The following is a 24,987-nucleotide window of genomic DNA, read 5'->3' on the forward strand; positions in this document are numbered from 1 at the left end:
TGTCAATGATGCCAGAGTGTGGTATCGTGTCAAAGGCCTTAGCCAAGTCCAAATAGGCAGTGTGGACAGCCTTGCCCTCATCGATGGCACTAGTGACTGTCTCAAAGAAGTCAACCAGGTTTAAGAGGCAGGATCTGCCTTTTACAAAACCGAACTGTGTGGGATCAAGGGTCTGCAGATCCCCAATGTCGCCATTTATGAGTTCCATGATGATTCTTTCCATAGCCTTACAGACCAGGCTGGTCATACTTATGGGGCGGTAGTTACCTGGGTCAGTAGAATTTCCCCCTTTGTGGAGTGGGACCACTGTTGCTGTGCGCCAGTGTTCAGGTACATATCCTGTAGTGAGGCTAAGATTGAATAGAGTTCTTAGGGACGGGTTTAGTTCATCTTGAAGTTCACGTAACACGCAACCAGGGATACCATCGGGTCCCATAGATGCTGTGTTTTTTGCCTTGTTGAGTGCTGATTTCACCTGTGTGTCTGTGATGACAGGTAGGTTACATTCAGCAGGGATAATTACTTCATCTTTAGGGGGTGAGGGAGGGGAGAAATTTGCACTGAACCTATCTGCCAGAATGTTGGCAATGTCAGTAGGGTCAGTGAATTTTTTGTCATTGTGTACTAGCTCAGAGCATATCTGAGAATTTCCTCCCAAGGTTCTGACATAATTGAAGAAGGCTTTGTGATTGTCTTTGGTATCCTTGGCAATCTTTTTCTCAAAGTTTGCTTTAGATGTTTTTATGAGAGAACGTAGTTTTTTACTTGTGCTGATCAGGGAAGCCTTTCCCTTGTGGGATTTGGCTTTGTCCTGCAGTAGCTTCCTTCTTTTGTTGTACAGTTTGTTTATAGCCGGGGTCCACCAAACCGGGCGTTTTCCCTTGGTGGAGAGGGTCTTTGTTTTAGTTGGGATTGCTTGATCCATGCATTCTTGGAGATGTCCGTAGAAGGCTTTTGTGAAGGATTCAGCATTTTGGGATGTGGTTTCCATTAACCCAGTAGGCTTAAAGGATATCTTTTCTGACTTGAGGAGCACAAAGTCAGCTTTTGAAAAGTTTTTCACTGTAGTCTTTTGTTCTGGGGGTGGGGGTGGGATATGTACATCCAACGTGATCAGTTTATGATCAGATCTTACAAGTGAGGAGTTTATATCCGGTGCGGAGCATTTGGACCCCATGTTTGTGATAATCAGGTCAAGTATATTATCTCTCCTCGTAGGAGAAGTGACCAGTTGCTCCATAGCATTTGAGTTTATGAATTCCAGGAATCTTTGGGCTAGGGTGTTAGGGCTAGAATAGTGGGCCCAGTCTATGTTGGGGTAGTTGAAGTCACCCAATATGATGGTGTTTGGTGTGACATTCATATCCTCCAGTGTTTTCAGGAATGCTTGATGAGATTCCTGGGATTGGGAGGGAGTTCTATAACATGCGACCAGTTGTATGGCAGTTTTGCCTATGGTGAGTAAAACTTGTATGGTTTCTGATGCTTCATGGGTAGCCACCAATCGAGAGGTGTAGGTGTCCTTTATGAAAATGGACATTCCCCCTCCCTTTGTGGTTCGGCCTGGAACTTGAGGTCGAAACGCATGATATGAGGTATAGCCTGGTAGCGCTGGAGTGCTCTCAGGAGCCTTAAACCAGGTTTCGGTTACTGCACAGACATCGATGTTCTCCATACTGAGAAGTGCTTCGAGTGCCTGCATCTTGAGATTTAGACTTCTGGCGTTGAGCAGCATTACCCTTAATTTTTTTCCATTTTTGTTTTTTATGGAGGTTGATTTGTCCTTTGAGCATTGCCTAAAAAAGGCACTATGGGGGTGGCAAGAGCCTTGGCCAGTATCCAGAAGCCCAGTGGTGACAGGTGCAAGCCATCCCTTGTGAAGCAACGTGGCTTGTCCAGCATATCATCCCAGGCTGACAGACATTGGATCCCCCTTGAATGACACCAGTGATTAAGCCAATTGTTAAAACTGATCATTTTGTCTTTGTACTGAGGCATCATTCTTGGTGAAGGCAGGATGCTGCTCAGGGTCAGGGTCATACCAGTCTGGGCTACATAATCGGAGAGCTCCTCAATGTCTCTTTTCATGTAGTCCAGGGAGGTACGTCTCAGGTCATTCACACCCGCATGGACAATGACTGAATCATACTTGTACTTGCTTTGGAGTGACCTGAGTGCGTGTGTAATGTGGTGGATCCTAGCACCCGATAGGCAGCTCACCGTTACCCTCTCCTTATTCAGCCTGGTAAGTGGAACATCGGTGTGTCTGACTATAGAGTCACCTATTACTAATGTCTCTAGCATAGTATTTTGCCTTAGGGGCTGTGATTGTGCGACACACCTGTTGCTTGAGGTATGTGTTGTAGGTGTTGCGTTTTGTTGGGGTGTATTTCTGGGTGTCTGCTTTGGAGGCCTCTGTTGTTTTGGTAAGTTTTTTATAAGAGCCTCCGAGTATGTCTTTGTGTTTTTATGTGTTTGGTTTGCATTAGTGGTGGTTTTATGTGTGACCGGTTTTGCTTTGGGTGTGGGTACCATCTCCTCCTGACTGGTCTTGCCAGTCCTGAGTTGAGAGAGTTCAGCCTCCAGTCTGGCTATATAGTTGCATCTCTCACATGTATATGTGTTAGTAGGAAGGAGGAGAGGGTTGTCTGTGTACATGAGACAATTGTAACATCGTCTTAAGATTCCCAGATTAACCAGCTGCACAAGAGAGGATGCTAGTGGTCTACCACTCGACATACTAGAATATTATAAGGAGTGTTGTGCCTTTAAGGGAAGTGGGTATTCACAAGGGTAGTGGATGCCTGTGGTGCTTACTTTAGGGTAAGAGTGCTTGTTTTATTATGAGTGCTTGCTAAGGATAGAAGTTCCGAAAACAAGTGCTAATATATACAGCTAAATAGACTGAGTAGAGCTTCTAAGGGAAAAATTGAAGAGTAGACTTGGCAGAGCCAGAAATAGTTAAAACCTGTATAAAATAGTTTACACCTGTATAACCGCTGCTGCGCTTAGATGCCCGACGCAAAAAGCAAAACGCCCTGAGGCGGATTTTTATACAGGGAACTTGAAAAGAGCTAGAAATGGTCCAAGGCAACCAATGAATTACAGCTCAAGTGCTGAGGTCACTTCCCCCAGGGACAGATAGGCTGCTCAAGGCTCCCCACTCCCACTGGTGAGCTCAGAAACTTCCTTCTATCCAAGTAAGGTAATGGCCAACACAGGAACTACACACAGCCCAGAATACAGCAAAGCCTGTATACTGGTCTTAACTAGTCGAGCAAAGGCGGGAAAACAAGGAGTATTTTTTTTTTGTTTTTTTTTTTAGGAAAGAACACAGAAATGCAGTTAGGCAAACAGTAAAATCGATTTACACAGGCTAGCACACTTTAGTGAGCAGCCTCAGCAATTAAATTAGCAAAAAAACAGTATTATTCGACCAGAGTCGACCAAAATGCTACTTTTAAGTGCTTGTACTTTAGAATTCAGCAGAAAAACACAAAAACAGTTATATCTTATTAAATGAAAGCCAGAGAGGACAATGCAGATAAAAAAGCCAAAAAGTACTTAAATCAGGAAAGTGGTCGCTTCTTTCAGTTCTCTGTTGCCAGGACCCCTCTGCAGGACCACGTGGAGCTCTGCTTGGGTATATAGCCAAAAAAATGCCCTGAGGCGGATTTTTATACAGGGAACTTGAAAAGAGCTAGAAATGGTCCAAGGCAACCAATGAATTACAGCTCAAGTGCTGAGGTCACTTCCCCCAGGGACAGATAGGCTGCTCAAGGCTCCCCACTCCCACTGGTGAGCTCAGAAACTTCCTTCTATCCAAGTAAGGCAATGGCCAACACAGGAACTACACACAGCCCAGAATACAGCAAAGCCTGTATACTGGTCTTAACTAGTCGAGCAAAGGCGGGAAAACAAGGAGTATTTTTTTTTGTTTTTTGTTTTTTTAGGAAAGAACACAGAAATGCAGTTAGGCAAACAGTAAAATCGATTTACACAGGCTAGCACACTTTAGTGAGCAGCCTCAGCAATTAAATTAGCAAAAAAACAGTATTATTCGACCAGAGTCGACCAAAATGCTACTTTTAAGTGCAGATACTTTAGAATTCAGCAGAAAAACACAAAAACAGTTATATCTTATTAAATGAAAGCCAGAGAGGACAATGCAGATAAAAAAAGCCAAAAAGTACTTAAATCAGGAAAGTGGTCGCTTCTTTCAGTTCTCTGTTGCCAGGACCCCTCTGCAGGACCACGTGGAGCTCTGCTTGGGTATATAGCCAAAAAAAAACGCCCTGAGGCGGATTTTTATACAGGGAACTTGAAAAGAGCTAGAAATGGTCCAAGGCAACCAATGAATTACAGCTCAAGTGCTGAGGTCACTTCCCCCAGGGACAGATAGGCTGCTCAAGGCTCCCCACTCCCACTGGTGAGCTCAGAAACTTCCTTCTATCCAAGTAAGGCAATGGCCAACACAGGAACTACACACAGCCCAGAATACAGCAAAGCCTGTATACTGGTCTTAACTAGTCGAGCAAAGGCGGGAAAACAAGGAGTATTTTTTTTGTTTTTTGTTTTTTTTAGGAAAGAACACAGAAATGCAGTTAGGCAAACAGTAAAATCGATTTACACAGGCTAGCACACTTTAGTGAGCAGCCTCAGCAATTAAATTAGCAAAAAAACAGTATTATTCGACCAGAGTCGACCAAAATGCTACTTTTAAGTGCAGATACTTTAGAATTCAGCAGAAAAACACTAAAACAGTTATATCTTATTAAATGAAAGCCAGAGAGGACAATGCAGATAAAAAAAGCCAAAAAGTACTTAAATCAGGAAAGTGGTCGCTTCTTTCAGTTCTCTGTTGCCAGGACCCCTCTGCAGGACCACGTGGAGCTCTGCTTGGGTATATAGCCAAAAAAACGCCCTGAGGTGGATTTTTATACAGGGAACTTGAAAAGAGCTAGAAATGGTCCAAGGCAACCAATGAATTACAGCTCAAGTGCTGAGGTCACTTCCCCCAGGGACAGATAGGCTGCTCAAGGCTCCCTACTCCCACTGGTGAGCTCAGAAACTTCCTTCTATCCAAGTAAGGCAATGGCCAACACAGGAACTACACACAGCCCAGAATACAGCAAAGCCTGTATACTGGTCTTAACTAGTCGAGCAAAGGCGGGAAAACAAGGAGTATTTTTTTTTGTTTTTTGTTTTTTTTAGGAAAGAACACAGAAATGCAGTTAGGCAAACAGTAAAATCGATTTACACAGGCTAGCACACTTTAGTGAGCAGCCTCAGCAATTAAATTAGCAAAAAAACAGTATTATTCGACCAGAGTCGACCAAAATGCTACTTTTAAGTGCAGATACTTTAGAATTCAGCAGAAAAACACAAAAACAGTTATATCTTATTAAATGAAAGCCAGAGAGGACAATGCAGATAAAAAAAAGCCAAAAAAGTACTGTTCTGGAAAAGTTCAATACTGTTCTGGAAAAGTTCTAATCCTTCTTCACTGGGGATTGCTGTGGATAATTCAACTACATCAATATTTACAAAAATCAAGTCTTCTGACCAAATTCATTCTTAAGTCTCCCCAGAAAATCCCAGGAGTCATTGATCAAACGGTGCACCAATTTTGGAACTAATTTTAACCATTGATCTATAACAATTCCTATATGATGGGTTTTGGATACTCTGTTGGCTACAGTTGGTCTAAAAGGGAGGGTTTCTTGTTTTTTGTGTACTTTGGGAATGCCAAATATGGTGGGGACCACTGGATTAGTTGCTTTAAGGGCCGTATAGACATCTAAAGAAATCCTCTGATCTAATAAATATTTTTCCAGGTAAGAATCAACTTTCTGTTAACTATTATACACTTCATTAATAGAAATGAATGAAGAGGTATCACTTTCATTCAATAAGTCAAACATCATACTGGAATAATTTAAGGAATCAAATACAATGCTGCCACCCTAATCTGGCCTCATAATCCATATGGATCTGTCCCCCTGTAGTTGCTCATATAATTCTTTCTCACTCTTACTGAGATTTGGCTGGGTAAAATTGTTGTTCTTATGTTAGGCCTGTAGTTTGTAAATATAATCTGTTATGGCCCTCTCAGAAACATTTAGCATAGGAAGAGTTTGGGGGTTTTTATATACTTTTTCGGAGGCACCTCTCCATCTTTCCAACATAAAAACTAGAACACCAAAAAGCATTTGACAAAATAAACTACTGCTTTGGTCGGGCAGTAACCTTTTACAAAATGTAGAGAAAACAGCCTCATTCTGTAATTAAATGCTACTCACCTCTAAGATGTAAGTACATTGGGTAAATCTCCCACACTTCACATTCCTTGACTTTGTTTGCCATAGTTTCTAAATACATAGAACCCCGATAAAACTTTCCTTTAAATTTCTTCCAGATGTATAAGTGAATAAGGGCTCAGGCCCTAACAGTTGATATATGTCCAGGTATGCTTTAAAAATATTATAATTCCTTTTTATTATATTATTAATTTCCTCTACTTGAGGTCCATATTCTATCACCAAAGCTCTGTTGAAGTTCTTTTCATCTTTTTGTTGTTCTTTGAGTAGTAACCCTATTCCCAAAAAGGGGTTGTATTTAATCCCTTAGTAGGATTGGATGTACCCCCAAATTTTGTAACAATTTTTGGGGAGGGAACATCCTCTGGCTAAAAACATATTTGCAACAATATCTAATTCCCTAGGGACTTCCTCACCATGAGAAGTCAACCTGGCAACTCGTATGCACTGTCCCTTAACTAAACTTTTCTCTTGACTAGGTGGAAAACAACTTAGCCTAGGTCTCTTTTGGCTTTTCCTGGTTAGGGGTCGCCACAGCAGAACTCCGGTCTGCTCATGATTGGCAGTGAATTTTACCATGCTGAGTTGCCAGCCCGATGCCCAACCTTCAACGAGGGCAGGCCCATTCACGCTCGCACCTACCTGCATCCCTTTAACGTCACTCGACCGTGGGGAGGGCATGCAGACCACACAGAAGGCGCTCCAGATGTGAATTGAACAGGAGAACCTCTTGCTGTGAGGCAACAACGCTAACCGCTGCACCATCGCGGCTGTCAAGTCTAGGTAAGCATTACTAAAAGTAGGCTTCTGGAAAATAGCAGATTTAAACCCACTGTTTGAATGCATAATGAATGTATCCAAATAATTTATTATTTCATAGTTAAAAGGAACTAATTTTAACCATTGATTTACAATGACTCCTATAGAATGGGTTTTGGATCCTCATGTGGCTACAGTTGGTCTAAAAATTTTTTTCTTGTTTTTTGTGTACTTTGGGAATGCCAAAGTTGTTGGCAACTACTAGATTAGTTACTTTTATGGCCTTATATGTATCTAAAGAAATCCTCTGATCCAATAAATATTCTGCCAGGTAAGAATCAACTCTCTGATAACTGTTATTCACTTCATTAATAGAAATGGATGAATAGGTGTCACTTTCATTCAATAAGTCAGACATCATACTGGAATAAACGACCCCACCCCTACTTGGCTTCATAATCCATTTGGATTTCTCACCCCATAATTGTTCAAATAAATGTTTTGCACTCTTACTGAAATTTAGCTGGGTAAACTTGTTCTTGTTATGTTTGGCTTGTAGTTTGTAAATATCATCTGTTATGGCCCTCTCAAAAACAATTAGTATAGGCTGGTTTGGATGTTAAAAACACTTTTCTTTTTAACCTCATGCCCTTCATAGTTCTCTCTGGTTCCACCTGTGTCCCTTTCATTAAAATACTGCCAAGTTCAGTTTCCTAATGAAGAATTTAGCTTCTAAAGGTGAGTCAACTATATCAAATTTTCTTGAAGGACAAATTTTAACCCTTTTTTATTAAGGGAAAGTTGTTAAGGTGTGATCTTTGTATTAGTGTAGTTAAAATATGGAAACCATTGCAATTTACCTTTAGTAATAATTGGTGAACTATCTGCCTTCATCCCCTCCCTTCTGATATTCACTTATTTGAAGGTACTGCTTCTCTCCTGAGTCATAATAGGGGGTCTTCTGGTGTCCTCCCTTCCTTCCCTCTATCTCCCTATCTCCCTCTCTGAGAGGATGTGGCTGAAAAAAAATCCATAAAGCTTCCTTTGGTATTCCTACCATTAAAATTAAACTCATACATCTGGGAGGTCAATGGATGGTGCTTACCACCATTAGTGTTGGACTGACCACTGTTATAAATTTTTTTAAAACATTACTTTTAATGTGGTATGCTTGCTGTTTAGCATACTGGTTAATGCTTCTTTCTAACTTTTTTGTTTCCGTTTAAAAACATGCACACATTTCTTCTCCACATTTAAAATCTTTTTAGAATAAAAACCTTCCCACTGCTCAAAAATCAAATCATTTTTAATGTCTAAATTTAACTTGTCTACCTAGTTTTTAGTAATATTTTTAACAATACTTTTAAAGGTGATTGGTATGAAATTTTATAGATACGAGTATTTTTGTAAATTTTATACATAATAGCTTTTTGTGCATACATTATTTTTTACACTTCAAAGGTTATCCCAAATACTTATTTAAAGATCTTAACACAGAATTTAATTAGATACTCTGTCTTTAAATTTGTGTCACTTATCAATTAATCAATCAATTAGAAATGAATTCTTGAAGGGATTTGTTGCTTATTTAAATAGAATGGATAGGTGCAGTTGTTATTCTGATGAAGTTCTGACTGCTACGACAAAAGCTGTTAGTAATCATGTTTTTATTCTGTTGATTTTCATTATTTTGTACTTTGTTGGTTAATAAACTCATATGGAAAGGATCTGGAGTGTTGAATTCTATGTCTTGGCTGCTACCATTACTTCCTTGTGGCACTACTCCCTCCGTACAGTATGCCATCGACTACCTACGTTTCCACAGTTAATAATTCATTACTTCTTCTACCTTTCAGTCCATGTATATTAGACAACATTACTTCATGAATAACCTTCTCAAGTTACATTTATATTATTTTCATTAATATTTTATAATCTGCATTATTCAATGTAATCAGCCTTCATTTTATATTTTTTTCTCCTTTTTCCATATATACTTTATAATAAATTCATAGATATCATTTTCCTGCACCCCATTCTCAAACCTCTCATTCATTATTTCAAAAAACAAATTTCTTTGTTGCTAATTACATTTTTATATAAATCATAAACTATACCATCCTTCCATGGTGATGAGCCTACTCTAATACCTTAAGCAGAATATCGAATTCATCCAAGGTAATCTTACTTTACAAATTTTCAGTTGCTTCTAAAGAAAAATTCTTCACACTCCATATGTTATTACTTCAGCTATGGTTTCTGTATAAACCTCCCTGAGATGAACTTTCAAGATATCCAAATTATCTTTTTGATCGTACTCTATGTCCTCTTTTTCATCTTTCAGTTCCCTAATTACACAATTGTCATATTTTGGCATTCTTGCCAGGTTTGGAGATACCACTTCCTTCTTTCCTGTAACTAAATAATTTTGTTTATATAACAATTCCTAGATTTTAAGTTTGCTTTTCTCATACATATTTTCTTTACAGAAAAATTACTACTTTTTCTTCTAAACTATTAAAGATATCTCTCTCATTTTCACACCTTCTTATCGTCTTTCCTTAACTGCAGTTCTATTGCTATATATGTATGTACATGTATGTACATGTATGTACATGTATGTGTGTGTACATATATATATTTACTATCAAAAGCTCGAAACATACAACTGCGAACAGTGATTTCCACGACGTATATGCTTGACTCATAAATATTAAGTAGGTCCAAAGGTCTCAACACAGCAACATCGACAACGTTCTGCAATATTAATGTTGACAGCTGCCATTGCCAACCATAGGTTCATAGGTAGGTGCTAGCTATCTGCCCGAAGGCATTTATAAGCCTAGACAAAATGTGTTGGCTTTCGCCGCCCCCTTACATTAGTTCCCTGTGCCTCTGTTTAGCAGAGCCTGCTTTGTGTCCCTGCCTTGTGTACGTCCTTCTTAATGGATGGACACATGAACGTCAACATTCTGACTGTCCTTCTAACATGTTCAAGGAGGAGCCTGTCATATAACTGAAGTTCAACATTTTGATTGTAAACCATATATATATATATATATATATATATATATATATATATATATATATATATATATATATATATATATATATATATATATATATATATATATATATATATATATATATATATATATATATATATATATATATATATATATATATATATATATATATGTGGGTCTATATCACATCGTTGAACTTGTATAAGTTTGAACGATGTAATATCGAACCCAAAAGTCTGAAACACAAAAATAGCGAAGGCATGACACATTGATTTTTTTCCCAGGGAAAAAAATCAGTGGACCATTTTTGGGGCTTTGCTATTTCCTCCACTATGGTGAGATCTCTGAGTTTGTTTATTTAAGTAGGGGGTGTGGGGGCACAGCCCCCCCTTTAGTTTTAAATTAAGGTTTATGTTTTTTTTATTAGGGAACTGTTCTGTGTGTTCGTTATTTTTGGACCGGCCCTACTAGTACCATAGAGGAATTTATTAGTTATCTCAAGTCTACTACTGAATTTTTGACCTTTACCCACCAAGTATATTCAGAAAGGGTCATTTACCTAGATGTGACATTAATCAAGTGTTATTCTGGTTTCCAATCCTGCATTTATAGAAAACCTACATTTTCAAACAGTTACATTCACTTTTTGAGTTCACATCCTAGGTTCCAGACGAAGGGCATTGTCAAGGGCCAGTTTGTTTGGGCATCACGTATGACCTCTGATGAATCACAATATCAAACTGAATGTCTTAAACTTACAGCTATGTTCAAAGAAAGGGGTTACCCAGATGACTTTATATCTAGTGTAAAACATGAAGTACAGGATGGCAGGTTGACTAGATTTTGACCTATTCTGGGTACTGGTAAAATAGAGGTACTCAAACATGATGGCAGAGTAGGCGAACCCCCTTCTGGGTTCAACAAGGCTTTTATCATGGAATATAGTGCAAATGCTGGCTATATCAGGAGCATTGTTGAGCGTGAATGGGACTCCTTTCAGGACATCACAGACTTGAGTAATTTAAAAGGTAAAACAGTCAAAACAGTGTATAGAAGGGGCAACAATATTAAAAGCATACTTGAACATGAGCCCAGGATAAACATGTATTCTAATTTACTTAAGGGTACATATAGGTGTGGTTCGTGCTCTCAGTGTAAATACATTTCCCACACCGACAAAACATTTCTCCCTTCTAGAAATAGATTGATTAGAGCTGCTACATTCTCCAACTGTCATACCACAGGGGTTATTTATCTGGCTATTTGCCAATTATGTCAAGCATTTTATGTTGGCAAAACCAAGAGACCCCTTAAACGGAGAATATATGAACACTACTATGAAATGGAAAAACATAATTCCAATAATGCCCTATATAGACATTACTTGGTATGTTCTGGGGCAACTTTTGTATTTTTTGTTATCGAGTCTTTGACCCGTGACAACAGGGGAGGCCCTTGGGAAACACAGTTAGAACACAGGGAAACATTTTGACAGATTTTACTTGAAGCAAACAAGAGTCCTGGTTTAAATGATACTATTTCCATAGCACCATACCTTAAACTAAAGGCAGGGAAATTATAATCAGTTTTGGTGTACTATTTCCACTTCCAGTCAGTATATGATTCTAATATGGTTTATAATGTTCACTGTATAATCAATTGAGGTTATATATTATGTTATATCTTTTTCTTTCAATTCATGTATTGTTTCATGATATTTACATGAATATTTGGGATGTTTTTTATGCGTATTTTAACAGTGGAAGAATATCTTGTTTTTATATATACGTTTTTAAATTTTAATTGTTCAATTGTTTAATTGATGTGGATGATTGTATTTAAGGCGTTTCTGTACCAACCATTGAGTATCTGATGAAGTTAAGGTGTGTTTGATGAAAACGTTGTACTTGTATTTACTGGCGTTAATAAAGAGCGTGGTTGAGGTCTCCCTGGACTGATATTTTCTTCGGTTTGGTTTATTTTATCGGCAGAGTCTCTTTTTGGTTTCCTGGAACTGTTCTGTGTGTTCGTTATTGTGCGGTTTCAGACTTTTGCGTTCGATATCACATCGTTCAAACTTATACAAGTTTCATGATGTGATATAGACTATATATATATATATATATATATATATATATATATATATATATATATATATATATATATATATATATATATATATATATATATAAATATATATATATATATATATATATATATATATATATATATATATATATATATATATATATATATATATATATATATATCTACTCCTTTCTTTAAATATAACCCATTACTCTGTCCAGAGCTTGAAAAAAATCTCTCCTAGTATAATGCTGTGTCCAAAACTGCCCAGTTTTCTGTTTTATTTTGAAAGGTCTGCAACACCTTTCTTGATTATCTTTTTATACATTTTCCTTCTTTTATAATATCATTGTCTGCCACTTCAATCCAAATTCACAAATGATCTCAAAACCTTATGACTATAATTCAACTGTCTTTTTCTGTAAGATGCTCAGACTTCAAAAAACAGTAATCCTGCGCTGTATGTAAAATGTCTTGTCTTCCATAGTCTTAAAAGACCCCACTTCATTACTTCTTGCAATTTTTGACATTGTAATTAATTGTTTTTCTTATTTTTCCTTAAATTGCAGTTAAGGTCTGCCATGAGAATAATATTGATGTTAACCATAACATAAAGTACTATTTTTTCAAATAAATTGTCCCTTCCGATTCCTTTGCATCTGTGCATGCATAAACCCCTATTAGTCTGAATCCATTGTTTTCCATCTGATATCTACCTCAGTTATTCTTTCAGTGTAAACAAGGTGAATGTCTAATATGTTTCTCCTATCATTAAACAAAAATAGCACTCCTGAACATCAGTCCTTTCTAAACTTGAACAACCTAAATATCTGTGCACAATGATGATATTGCACTGCATATACCAACCTGTATTAAAAAAAAGATATTCCTGTACAACCCACGTAGCTGTTATTTTTCATCAAATCAGTTTGCAAATGATGTAACTGATATCAAAGATGTCTGAATAATTGTTGTGCAAGAATAAAACTCACTGTAAACAATGAGACAACACCAACGATGTCTATTATGTCCGCACAATGGAGCTTTTCCCCCCAGGTCTCTACTTTAAAATGACACTGCTCACTGAAGCTTTTCTAGTAAACAAATGCAATAAATAAACTTCATCAATTTTTCATTCTGCATTCCACCATCCTCTGGCTCTGTTATCTGTCTGAGAAGCAGTGAAATTCTGCTTATTTGTATCATCCATTACAATGATAGAATTAGCTACTGATGTCACAACACATGCTACCTTTTACAGTTACCTTCCATTCAGTCTCTTTCTCCATATTTTCATAATTTTACACTGTCCTCCTCCATGCTGTTACTTCTGCTAGCCTCCATCTTGGAGTTTTTCCAAGTGCTAGTGACAGCTCCCTGACACCATCTAGTGCTTAAAAAGAGTAGGAAAAGTTCCCTGGTGTCCTTGCCAAATTTTCCTAGTCAGCATGGTCTCCCCTGAAAGCAGGCCACTAACACTGTCAACAAAGTATAAATAAATAAATAAATTAGTCTGTGACACAAATCAACTTTTCAGCATGGCAGACCAAATTAATCTTCAGTGCTACACATGATTTGTGAACATCAATATTTTTTCAAGTTCTTTTCTTGTACTGCCTTAACTTATTTAAACAATAAGGCAATGTACACTGGTACCATCTACAAGAAATTTTAAAATATGCAATGGATTGCCAAGCAGAAGACTGTTTCCATCTGTGGCTGGTGCAACATAAACAAAACTGTCCTGTTATGAAGATGCAAATTTCTTATGCTTTATGTTTGCTGTCTGTCTAGAAAATATGCATACTTGGATTTTTGACAAAGTAAGGTTTCTGGTATGTAGTATTATTCAAAATTAAGTGATGTATTTTAATGCAATGAATGTTTAAAATGTGTCATGATACGTACTGATAATACACCTGCACTTAACCTTCTGAATGAACTGATATAAGGTTGAACTGTTTTCCAAGTCTTCGGTATTTTTTGTATGATAAATTATTACAGATACATAAGCTAAAATTTTCTCCGGGCAGTTTTCTAAACTCCAATGTAAACATTCACCTTTCTGAACATACAAGAATCAAGGACAACCTGACTAGGTGAGATTTTAAAGTCTGATAAATCTTCTTCTTCTTCTTCTTTTGGCTTTTCCCGGTTAGGGGTCGCCACAGCAGATCACCATCTGCTCATGATTGGCAGTGGAGTTTTAAAGTGTCGAGTTGCCAGCCCGGTGCCCAACCTTCCACAGAAGGCACACACACATGCACACACTCACACCTAGGGCCAATTTAGTGTGTTCAATCCACCTACTGCATGTCTTTGGGATGTGGGAGGAAACCTGAGTGCCCGGAGGAAACCCACGCGACCACAGGGAGGACATGCAGACTCTGCACAAAAGGCATCCCAGCCGAGGATCGAGCCAGAGAACCTCTTGCTGTGAGGTGGCAATGCTAACCGCTGCACCACCTATGTCACAATTAATTTGACATTTGCAAAGCAGTCTCAAGAAAGAAAATGAATGACCTGCTATGTGTTAAACACTGTATGTGTCAAAATGCAGGGCTGACAGTAGGGTACAGACATTTCAAGCCAGACAGCTGGTAAAACCCTGGGTAGAATCAACCAGACTCTGAACCTTCAGTGTTAAAAAGGGAAAAATACTCAGAATCTGTAAATGAGGGATTGGAATTTCTTTTAGCAGTTCAGAACTAATAGGACTGAGCATATTACAAAAGTAAAGTATTTTCAACCTGAATGCTGAACATTTTGTAGACATGACTGCTGTACTGTATTTGTGAGAAATGCTTGTAAATGTTTCATCTCTCAACCCTGTACTTACTTATCAAGGGTATCAGAACTTGTCAGAGATTTGGGATGCATAACTAGGCTTAAAAAGGCCCTTGTGGTTGTTAGCCTAGTAAACACCTATGAACCTGTAAGAAGAACAATGCTTTTTGGAAATAAGAATGGGGTTAATTAAACATAACGCTTTTGAATATTGCTGGGCTCATAGGTCTGAATTTGCTGATCATATTGTCTGCAGTCCCTAGAGATATATACAGCAGAGCTGTGAAGATGATATTTCAGACTTTCCTCACATTGATTTATAGGGTGGGGCTTTCTCTTCAGTGATTCTTGAGCAATGAAAGCAGCCATGTTACCAGGGTATCCATTTGGTAGATCCTATCAGCAGAGGAAGTAAGTGCATTGTGCACCTACAGATGTTCAAAACTAATAGAAAAGGAGAAGGATAAATGGTGCTTTTGACTAAAGTGAGAACAATTCAACTTCAAGTGCCCTTCTGGCTGGAACATTCAAAACAGACAAAAAGATATCAGGTGACCCTGTTCTTGTGCAGTGGGGCAGGGCATACACTACACACTATCAAAAGTCTCAGGAAAGCACAGTGATTTATACTAAATTATTTCAGAGTCAGAAGTGCTTCAAATTAAGGTGATGAAGGGAGTATCTAGGGGAGTATGACTCATTCTCCAACTGGGGTACATGCACCCTGTTGCACCCTGTTGGAGAATTTGTGTCTTTTCCCAGACCATGTACACTCTATGCTTTTTTATTGAAACCAGTCATTTTTTATCTTTTCCTAATGCCATTTTGCATCCAGAAACAGCTGTCCTCTTCTCTCATAAGACCCAAATTGCTTTTCATGTAGTGTTAGTTATAAATCTCTTCAATATCTGCTGTCCACATCTATCACCCATTTTACACTGACATACTTCGAGAGATCTCTTCAATTCTTCCCTTTATAAAACTCTATTGAAAATAATTACATTCTGACTTATTTCTTCCAGCAAAGTTCTTTGAGTTCCTGACCTCAGATTTTTGAAGCCTCCCTAAAATTATATTTGCAGTACTCATGACACATTTTCCTTACCAAACTTACAGCGCCTAATCTCTTCACTTCTTCTCCATTGCTAGACCAAAATGTATCTGTTTTTGCTGTGTAATCACAGATTCTATGACTAGTCAAGTCCTCTTACCTAAAACCCGTTTTTCTACAGTCCAAGGATATAATTATAGTGAAAAAACTTATATTCAAATATTTGTTTATGTTCTGTTTTATTTATTTGCCCTGCTTCTGCATTTGTGGTATACTATAGCAATAACCCACGCCTGGGTGTGGGTAATGCTGGATTTACCCACGGTTGGCGTGGTTTGGTCATGAGGGCGAAGCCTGAGTGGCCAAACAAAGCCAACCGTGGGTAAATCCAGCATTACCCACACCCAGAAGTGGTTATTATTATACAATGACATTATTTAAGAAAAAAAAAAATTACTTTTCTTAAATAATGGCATTGTATAATGCCTCCTTGCTGCCCTTCCGCAGCCGTCTGGTATTCTGCAGCAGTTCTGATGTACTGCGCATGTGTATGCCTACACAGTACATCAGAACTGTGGGCAAAAGCAACGGAGAAAGCAAGATCTCCATTGCTTTTTACAAACTGTTTTCGCTATGTTAAATGGGTTTAACATAGCGAGACAGCTTTAAAAAAAGCAACAGAGAATCTCCGTTGCTTTTTTTAAAGCTGTCTCGGTATGTTAAACCCATTTAACATAGCGGGACAGTTTTGAAAAAAGCAATGGAGAAAGCAAGATCTCCGTTGCTTTTCAGAAACTGTTTCACTATGTTAAATGGGTTTAACATAGCGAGACAGCTTTAAAAAAAGCAACGAAGAATCTCCGTTGCTTTTTTTAAAGCTGTCTCGGTATGTTAAACCCATTTAACATAGCGAGACAGTTTTGAAAAAAGCACCAGAGAAAGCAAGATCTCCGTTGCTTTTTACAAACTGTTTCTCTATGTTAAATGGGTTTAACATAGCGAGACAGCTTTAAAAAAAGCAACGGAGAATCTCCGTTGCTTTTTTTAAAGCTGTCTCGCTATGTTAAACTTGTTTAATATAGCAAAACAGTGTGAAAAAAGAGTTATAGTAAATGGAAAAAGTCCGGGCGACCGGACCTTTTTCCATTACTATAACTCTGATTTACAACGTGCACGCTGACCAATCAGCGTGCACATTTTTGAATATTAATGGGGGGAGTGGCATAATAATTCTTTTTAGAGAATGGGTAAATTGTACATCAGCACCCTGAATGAAGAACAAATGTTCTCCAGCAGGGTGTTAACATACAAGTAATGGCCACTGAAAAACAAGTCCACTGCTTCAGTAGCAGCCACCATTAATTTACACTTGCTAAGCAGCGCTTTTGCTGTTTAGTGAGTGTAAAAAAATGAACAGAAAAAAAGTGTATGTGTGTCTATGTATGTGTATGAGTGTGTTTATGTTTCTGTCTGCATGTGAGTGAATGTATGCATGAAAGGAGAGGAGACTGTGTGTGTGAGAGATCGAGAGAGAGTGAGAGCAATCTTGTGTGAGTGACTGAAAGCAGAGATTACATGTAGGAGAGAGAGAGAGAGAGAGCGGTCTTGTGTATAGTTTTCAACTGTTCAAATATTTCCTTAATGTCCAGATTTTAGCATCATAATTTTTCTCTTCTCCTCATAAAATTGATGGTTCCCTGAAGTTTTGTAACAAATCAGTGAGGTGTGAATTCACTAAATAATGACAGACATTTCAGTTTCAGGTTTTATGTATTATAATACAAGACCTTTTATTCCAACAACTTTCTAAGTATATAAGGGCAATATTTAAAATGTGTCCCTATTTTTTGGGGCTTTGTCCGCCATTATTTTTGGCTTTGTCCAGATTTTTTGTGCTAATAGGTTGAGAGTTATGCTTGTGTGAGTGAATGCAAGTATGAAACCAGAGGCGACTGTGTGTTTATGTACATGTGTGTGAAACCAGAAGATACTGTATATGAGAGAGAGAGGATGGGCTCTCTGTAAAATTGTTATGTTTTACTTACTTATTTATTTTTGTAAGTGCTATATTATTTTTTTATATATTTTTGATATAAAATGTTTACTCCAACACTATTAACATACACTACAGAAAGTTTGAAACATTAGGTGGAGGAAATATTTTACATGAAAAATATAAAAAAATAATATAGTACTTATAAGTAAGTAGAACACAACAATTTTACAGAGAGACCATTCTCTAAGCACAATAATGCCCTGCAAGGTGTTTGTTAATGTGTAATTAATGCCCTTTCAGGGGTGTAGAGGCCCTCCACACCTTTGAGAGGGTTTTAATTACACATTAACACACACCCTGTTGGGCATTATTCCTTACATGTTATAATCTTAATTTGACATGGCATAACACTTCTAAGCCTAAAACATCAAGTTTTTATTAGGCAGTCTTAAATATACTTTATTAGTTAACGTGTCAATGTACTCTTTTTTCAGAATTGTCCCACCTTCAGTATACTTCTATGTGTGATTTACTTTTCTTATTCTTTGTTTCACCTCACTGTAGGTTTTCCCTCTTCCCATCCAGAAATATGTTTATCTATATATAAATATACAAACATGCATGCACACACATACTCTGACATACACCCACACACATGCATACACATGCTCGCACTCATGCACACACACATATATGGGAACCCATATATATATATATATATATATATATATATATATATATATATATATATATACACACACATACACACACACACACACACCCACATATACATATGCATATACAGTGATTTAATTACTTCATTTTTCCATTTTTTTTGTGCCTGACTCTGTCTGTTTTGGTAAATTATCACAAATTATTATTTTTCTTCACATTCTCACTCTCAAACTTCCTTCTACCCGCTTCCCATCACCTCTGCTCCTATTAATTATTTCAACCCGTTTTAAATAACGTTCTGTCAGACATATTCAGAACCACTTTACTAGGAATATTAAAAGATTGTCTGCTTTACCTTATGAAACTAGTCTTAAGAGACTGAATTTATTTTGAGTAATTTATAGACAGATGAGAGGATATGGATATTTAAATATTTAAAGAATGATGGAATGGCTTTTCTATTAGGAATATCATTCCTGCAGCAAGATAAGGGTACGAGGAATAACCAATCAACTGTTAAACTTATGAGGGCAAAATCTATGACTGGAAGTAAATATTTTTATATTAGAGCTGGACAAAGATGGAGTTTATTACCACTAGAAATTAAACCAAAAGAAGTGAGCAATTTAAAAGAAAGTAGGATGTATTTAATGAGGGTATGGTTTATTCAACAGTATCTTCCTGAAGGAAGCTTATAATGATCTCTGCTGAGGTCCAGGGACTAACATAAACATTGAAATATATACCACTATTTCAATACACTGGAATCATTATCCTGTGCAGCAAAAATATTCTTCATAAAAAGCAATTAATATTCAACCCGAATTTCTGTTTTTTATTCACAAATATTCGCTACTCTTTTTATTCACAAATATTTGCTATTCTTTTTTCGCACTGCTGTCTTTCAGTCTGATGTTAACTGTATTTATAATCTGACCACTATATACTCATGCTGTGATTTTTGCATCTGAATTTTAAACCTATGGGAATCAACAGCCTGCTGATGCAATGATGACACCCCTTACCAAAGTTCAACTTTTTAACGTGTATCTGCCTCATTATTATTTTGTGTCTGTGCATGTGTGGATATGTGGATATTTGTATGAGTCTGCATGCATATAAATATATATATATATATATATATATATATATATATATATATATATATATATATATATATTCACTTCAGAAGATCGAATTGCCAAAATCTCGAACTGCAAATAACCGAAACCAAAAGCTCGAGTTTCGGAAACTCGAACTTCTGAAGCGAAACCATCAAAAAAAAAACAAACTTCACTTTTGCAGGGGCTTCACCCCTGCACTTTATGCTTGGGCTGTGCCCCCACACCCCTATTTAAATATACCAACTCAAAGATCGCGCTACAGTGGGGAGATGGGAAATCTCCCGTCTTGCGCTATATGCGGAAGCGCAAAACGGGAGATTTCTCATTTCCTGCCAACACCGCAAAACAAATAAAAAATTACGTACACACAGAGCATACAACAATACTTGTCTCTGTGTGCACGTAATGTATTAAGGTAAGTAAAGTCTTATTTCTGAACACTACACACATTCGATTTACTAAAATCTTGATCATATGGTCTCGACCATATGAAATTTGAGATTTCAGTCATTCAATTATGTGAAGTGTTCCCATATATATATATATATATATATATATATATATATATATATATATATATTGTATATACACACATATATCTACTTATATTCCTAATCTCTAACAGTGCCATTGCCTCTTACCCTAACCATACACCTTCCCTTAATAAAGCCCTTTCCGTAACTCTGCTCAGACAAATTTAGACTAAGTGGCTTGATAGTGTTAAGGTCTATAGATCAGAGAAGGAATTTATTTTCCTCTTTCAATGTGCTGGTGTTTGGGTATTTGTGTTTTCACTGTAAAGAAAGCTTGGTACAATCCAAACCATTTGAAAATGTAAAAAGACAAGACTGAAATTACCATTGGAGAATGAGCTATACATATTAATTTAAGCAGAATTTAAATAAAACATTAAAAATAAAAACATTTTTACCTGTCCATTTCTTCCCTGTTGATGAAAACCTTGTATTTAACTAGAATAAGGATTTCTGTTCACAAAAACAATGAAACTTTAAAAAAAAAAGATAAAACTTTAACCATGAATGATTTCTCATCTCTACATTCAGTCTCATGTAAAATGTTGCAAATGTTCATTATTTACTCTCTCCATTACAAGGTGCAGGATAAAATGTATTGATAGTACACATTATTGCTTACTTAAATATTTCAACTGGTCAGGGAAGTGTACTTTCCATAGTTTGTATTAATATTCATATCCCTGTTAACAGAAGACTGGTTTGCAAACATTTGCCTCACGAGATTAATCATAAAGAAAAACAAATTTAAATAACAGGATGACACAGACTGTAACCAATATGTAGATTGTATAGCAGTTTCAAAGTTGTTGCAGTCCTGACTGAATGCCAGTAGATATTTTTTGTGGCACAGCTGTAGTTTAATCAGCTGTGCCTCTGTTTGCTCATGGCATGACCTAAGTAAATGTCCTCTTTCAGTTTAGCCACATCTAAAATAAACATTCATCCATACACTTCTGTTGTTAGCAGTTGGATCAGAGAGAGCTCGTGTCATCGTTAATATGATCTCATATGCTTGTGATCTTCATGTGAACTATTCCCATAAAGAGACGGGATGCAGATGTTTTCACTGGTGTGTATTTTACTGGAGACTGAACAAGCATGCACTAAATGTATTTACAAATGCGATAATATATTTTGAGATCCATATCATATATAAACAATTAAAAACTAATTACATATTTACAGGCTGTGTATCCTTGTGTAAACAGTCCTATTAACATTCTTTTGTATAGTATCAGACTGTTACCACTCCAAAGCAGTGATTCCTATAGCCTCCCCCACCCTGTTTATCTCAATATTAGTTCATACAGTGGAGAAGAAAACTGAATCAACTCCAAACCAGTTAAGTGGCTACTAACTTTAGCTAACCAGTGATAGTTCACACTCACATTCATGTACTAGGTTTCTTGGAGAAGAAAGATAGTAAAATCATTGCCTCTCATTTCAGATTCACAGTTTGTGTCTCAGTGCATTAGTTATTGAATAATCTTGGTCTCAGACTATTAGGATTTTGTTCCTAGCCTTGTAAAAAACATAATCCATTTTCTTTGTCCGAAAAATATCAACGTCTATAAAAAAACTTTCTAAAAGTGGGGTCATAGTGCACCATTCAAAATATCAAAAGCAGTGAAAGAGTAGAAATTTGTTGTTAGCCATGAATACAAAATACATTGTTAATTGTGTTTCTTTGGTTCTGTGACACACAGGTTTGGGTAGCACAGTGGCACACTGAGTAGTATTGTTGTCTCTTTGAAAAGATTCTCCACTTTAATTCTTGACTGGGATGCCTTTTGTCAGGATTCTGCATGTCCTCCCGTATTCATATGATCTTTCCCCAGGTACTCTACCCCCCCCCACATCAAAAAGACACACAGTACATAAATTAGCAGCTCTAAATTGTACATAGGTGTATGTAAAATCTGTGTGTATGTGTGTGTGTGTGTGTGTGTGTGTGTGTGTGTGTGTGTGTGTGTGTGTGTGTGTGTGTGTGTGTGTGTGTGTGTGTGTGTGTGCGTGCGTGTGTGTGTGTGTGTGTGTGTGTGTGTGTGTGTGTGTGTGTGTGTGTGTGTGTGTGTGTGTGTGTGTGTGTGTGTGTGTGTGTGTGTGTGTGTGTGTGTGTGTGTGTGATGCAGAAGAAAGGCCTAGCAATCTACTCCTGTTCTGCACTTGCTCTCTGTGGATCCTACTGGCTGTTCGTGGGGTCATTGTAGGAGTCAGATATGCTTATATGGCATTGGATGGATTAAACAGACATGACTATGAATCTTAAAGTATCCATTAATGCCATAGCTTTGTCTACCATCCAATAATGAGATAAAATATATGTGGATAAGACGTGGTACTAAGTTCAATGAGAAAATGGTTACACAAGTGCATAAAGCTAATATCTGCTAAGCTACAAAAACATTTACTTAAGAAGACAAATAAAATTAAAGGAAAGCTCTACACTGAAACTGTGCAAATGCATTTCCCCATTTCTAGATATTCTTTGCTATACTAAACTGTCAGAGGCCCACTAAGATTTCGCCCCCATGCCCCCACTACTAAATATTCCAACTCCAAGATCATACTACAGCAAAGAAAAGGGAAATCTCCCATTCTGCACTGTATGCAGATCTCCGTTCATAATGTCGAGATTCCGAAAGTTCAATCATATGGTCTCGGCCATATGAAATTCGATCTTTCAAGATTTCAGCATTGTGAAGTGTTCCCATATATATATATATATATATATATATATATATATATATATATATATATATATATATATATGAAATGTATTGTATCCCCAGAGTGGTCATTCTGGCATCTGCTATTGCATGTTATTATTATTTTGTTTTTCAGTCTCTTCTTCTTGTTCTTATTTTGCATTGTGTGTCCTCATAATATGTCATCATCTACACATAATAAACAATATGTTTTTCTGCAATTAGACACAGTGACAGTGATGTGTGTCACCTGCTTCTAAGACTGTCACTTGAATAATCCCTGTTATTGAGTCTTTTTCAGTAACTTAAACTGTAAGATACTAAAATGTCAGTGTGCATTTAATGCTTCTCTCATACAATGTTGGTAAGGAGCAGAGTTACATTAAATATTCAAAGCTATAGGCCTTAAATACTTTCCACGTCCTTTGCACAGTCATCTGAAGTGTTGAAATGGTCAGTCCAGTCTGGCAACTCTGCTCATTTGTCTGCCACCTATAAATAGCAGGTAGGAAAGATGACCATTACTTGTGCTTCATAATATCTTTATTTTTCTACTGTTGTGTGAATAAAAGCAACACTTCACTAGCCAACAATAAAATACTTCCTAGTTTATTTATATGGAATTGTAGTCCAAGAAATCCTTGTTCTTCACAAAAGATTTCTCCATTAACTCTCTTTGGAAACTAATTTTAGCTTAGCTGTTGTTTATGTTCTATAATTCTTTACTGCCCTTAGTAAGACACTGTTTCAGGATGTAAAAAGTATAGGCAGTGACTAAAAGTGAAAACTGCAGAGTGTTTTGTGCACCCAGTGTTATGCAGGCCATATGAAATAATGTGAAACAATGCAATATTCAAATAAGAGAAAATGGTGGTAATATATTAATGGTCTGAGGCTGAGTAGGATGTCAGTAAAGGAAATGAAAGAACTGAAGGATTTCTGGACACTAACTACATATAGGTGATAATATTAGCAGGAAAAATAGACCTGTAATAAAGTGAACTACATTGTATGATGGGAGTCAGCTTTTAACCTAATTACACATCCTTTTAGAATGCTACAGATTGCCAGAATACAATGTTTGATTTCATTTTCTCTGAATGTTAACATGGAAGCATATTCCTGAACCCCTGAGTGATAAGGGTGCTCTGGCCATGCTCCTTATTCTCCTGAGTCACAAAAGGCACCCTATACCAATGTAAGCTCATACATTGTAAATCATCAAAGGTTTTCACCAGGTGCAGTGGTGATATCCTTCTGTTCCCCCACTGTCTGTAACTCCTACAAAATGTCAAGAACTAGCATATTACTCCTCTGATATGCTTTTGATCCCCCACTGTCTGTAACTCCTACAAAATGTCCAGACTTAGTATAGAACTCCTCTGATATCCTTCTGTTCCTCCACTGTCTGTAACTCTGACAAAATGTCCAGAGATAGTATATAACTCCTCTGATATCCTTCTGTTCCCCCACTGTCTGTAACTTCTACAAAATGTCCAGACTTAGCATAAAACTCCTCTGATATCCTTCTGTTCCCTCACTGTCTGTAACTCCTACAAAATGTCCAGACTTAGCATAGAACTCCTCTGATATGCTTCTGTTCCCTCACTGTCTGTAACTCCTACAAAATGTCCACACTTAGCATAGAACTGCTCTGATATCCTTCTGTTTCCCCACTGTCTGTAACTCCTACAAAATGTCCAGACTTAGCATAGAACTCCTCTGATATGCTTCTGTTCCCTCACTGTCTGTAACTCCTACAAAATGTCCACACTTAGCATAGAACTGCTCTGATATCCTTCTGTTCCCCCACTGTCTATAACTCCTACAAAATGTCCATACTTAGCATAGAACTCCTCTGATATCCTTCTATTCCCCCACTGTCTGTATCTCCTAAAAATGTTTAGACTTAGCATA

The sequence above is a fragment of the Protopterus annectens genome, chromosome 1.part0, assembly GCF_019279795.1.
Source record: "Protopterus annectens isolate FY-2018-M chromosome 1.part0, PAN1.0, whole genome shotgun sequence".
In the NCBI taxonomy this organism is placed as follows: domain Eukaryota; kingdom Metazoa; phylum Chordata; order Ceratodontiformes; family Protopteridae; genus Protopterus; species Protopterus annectens.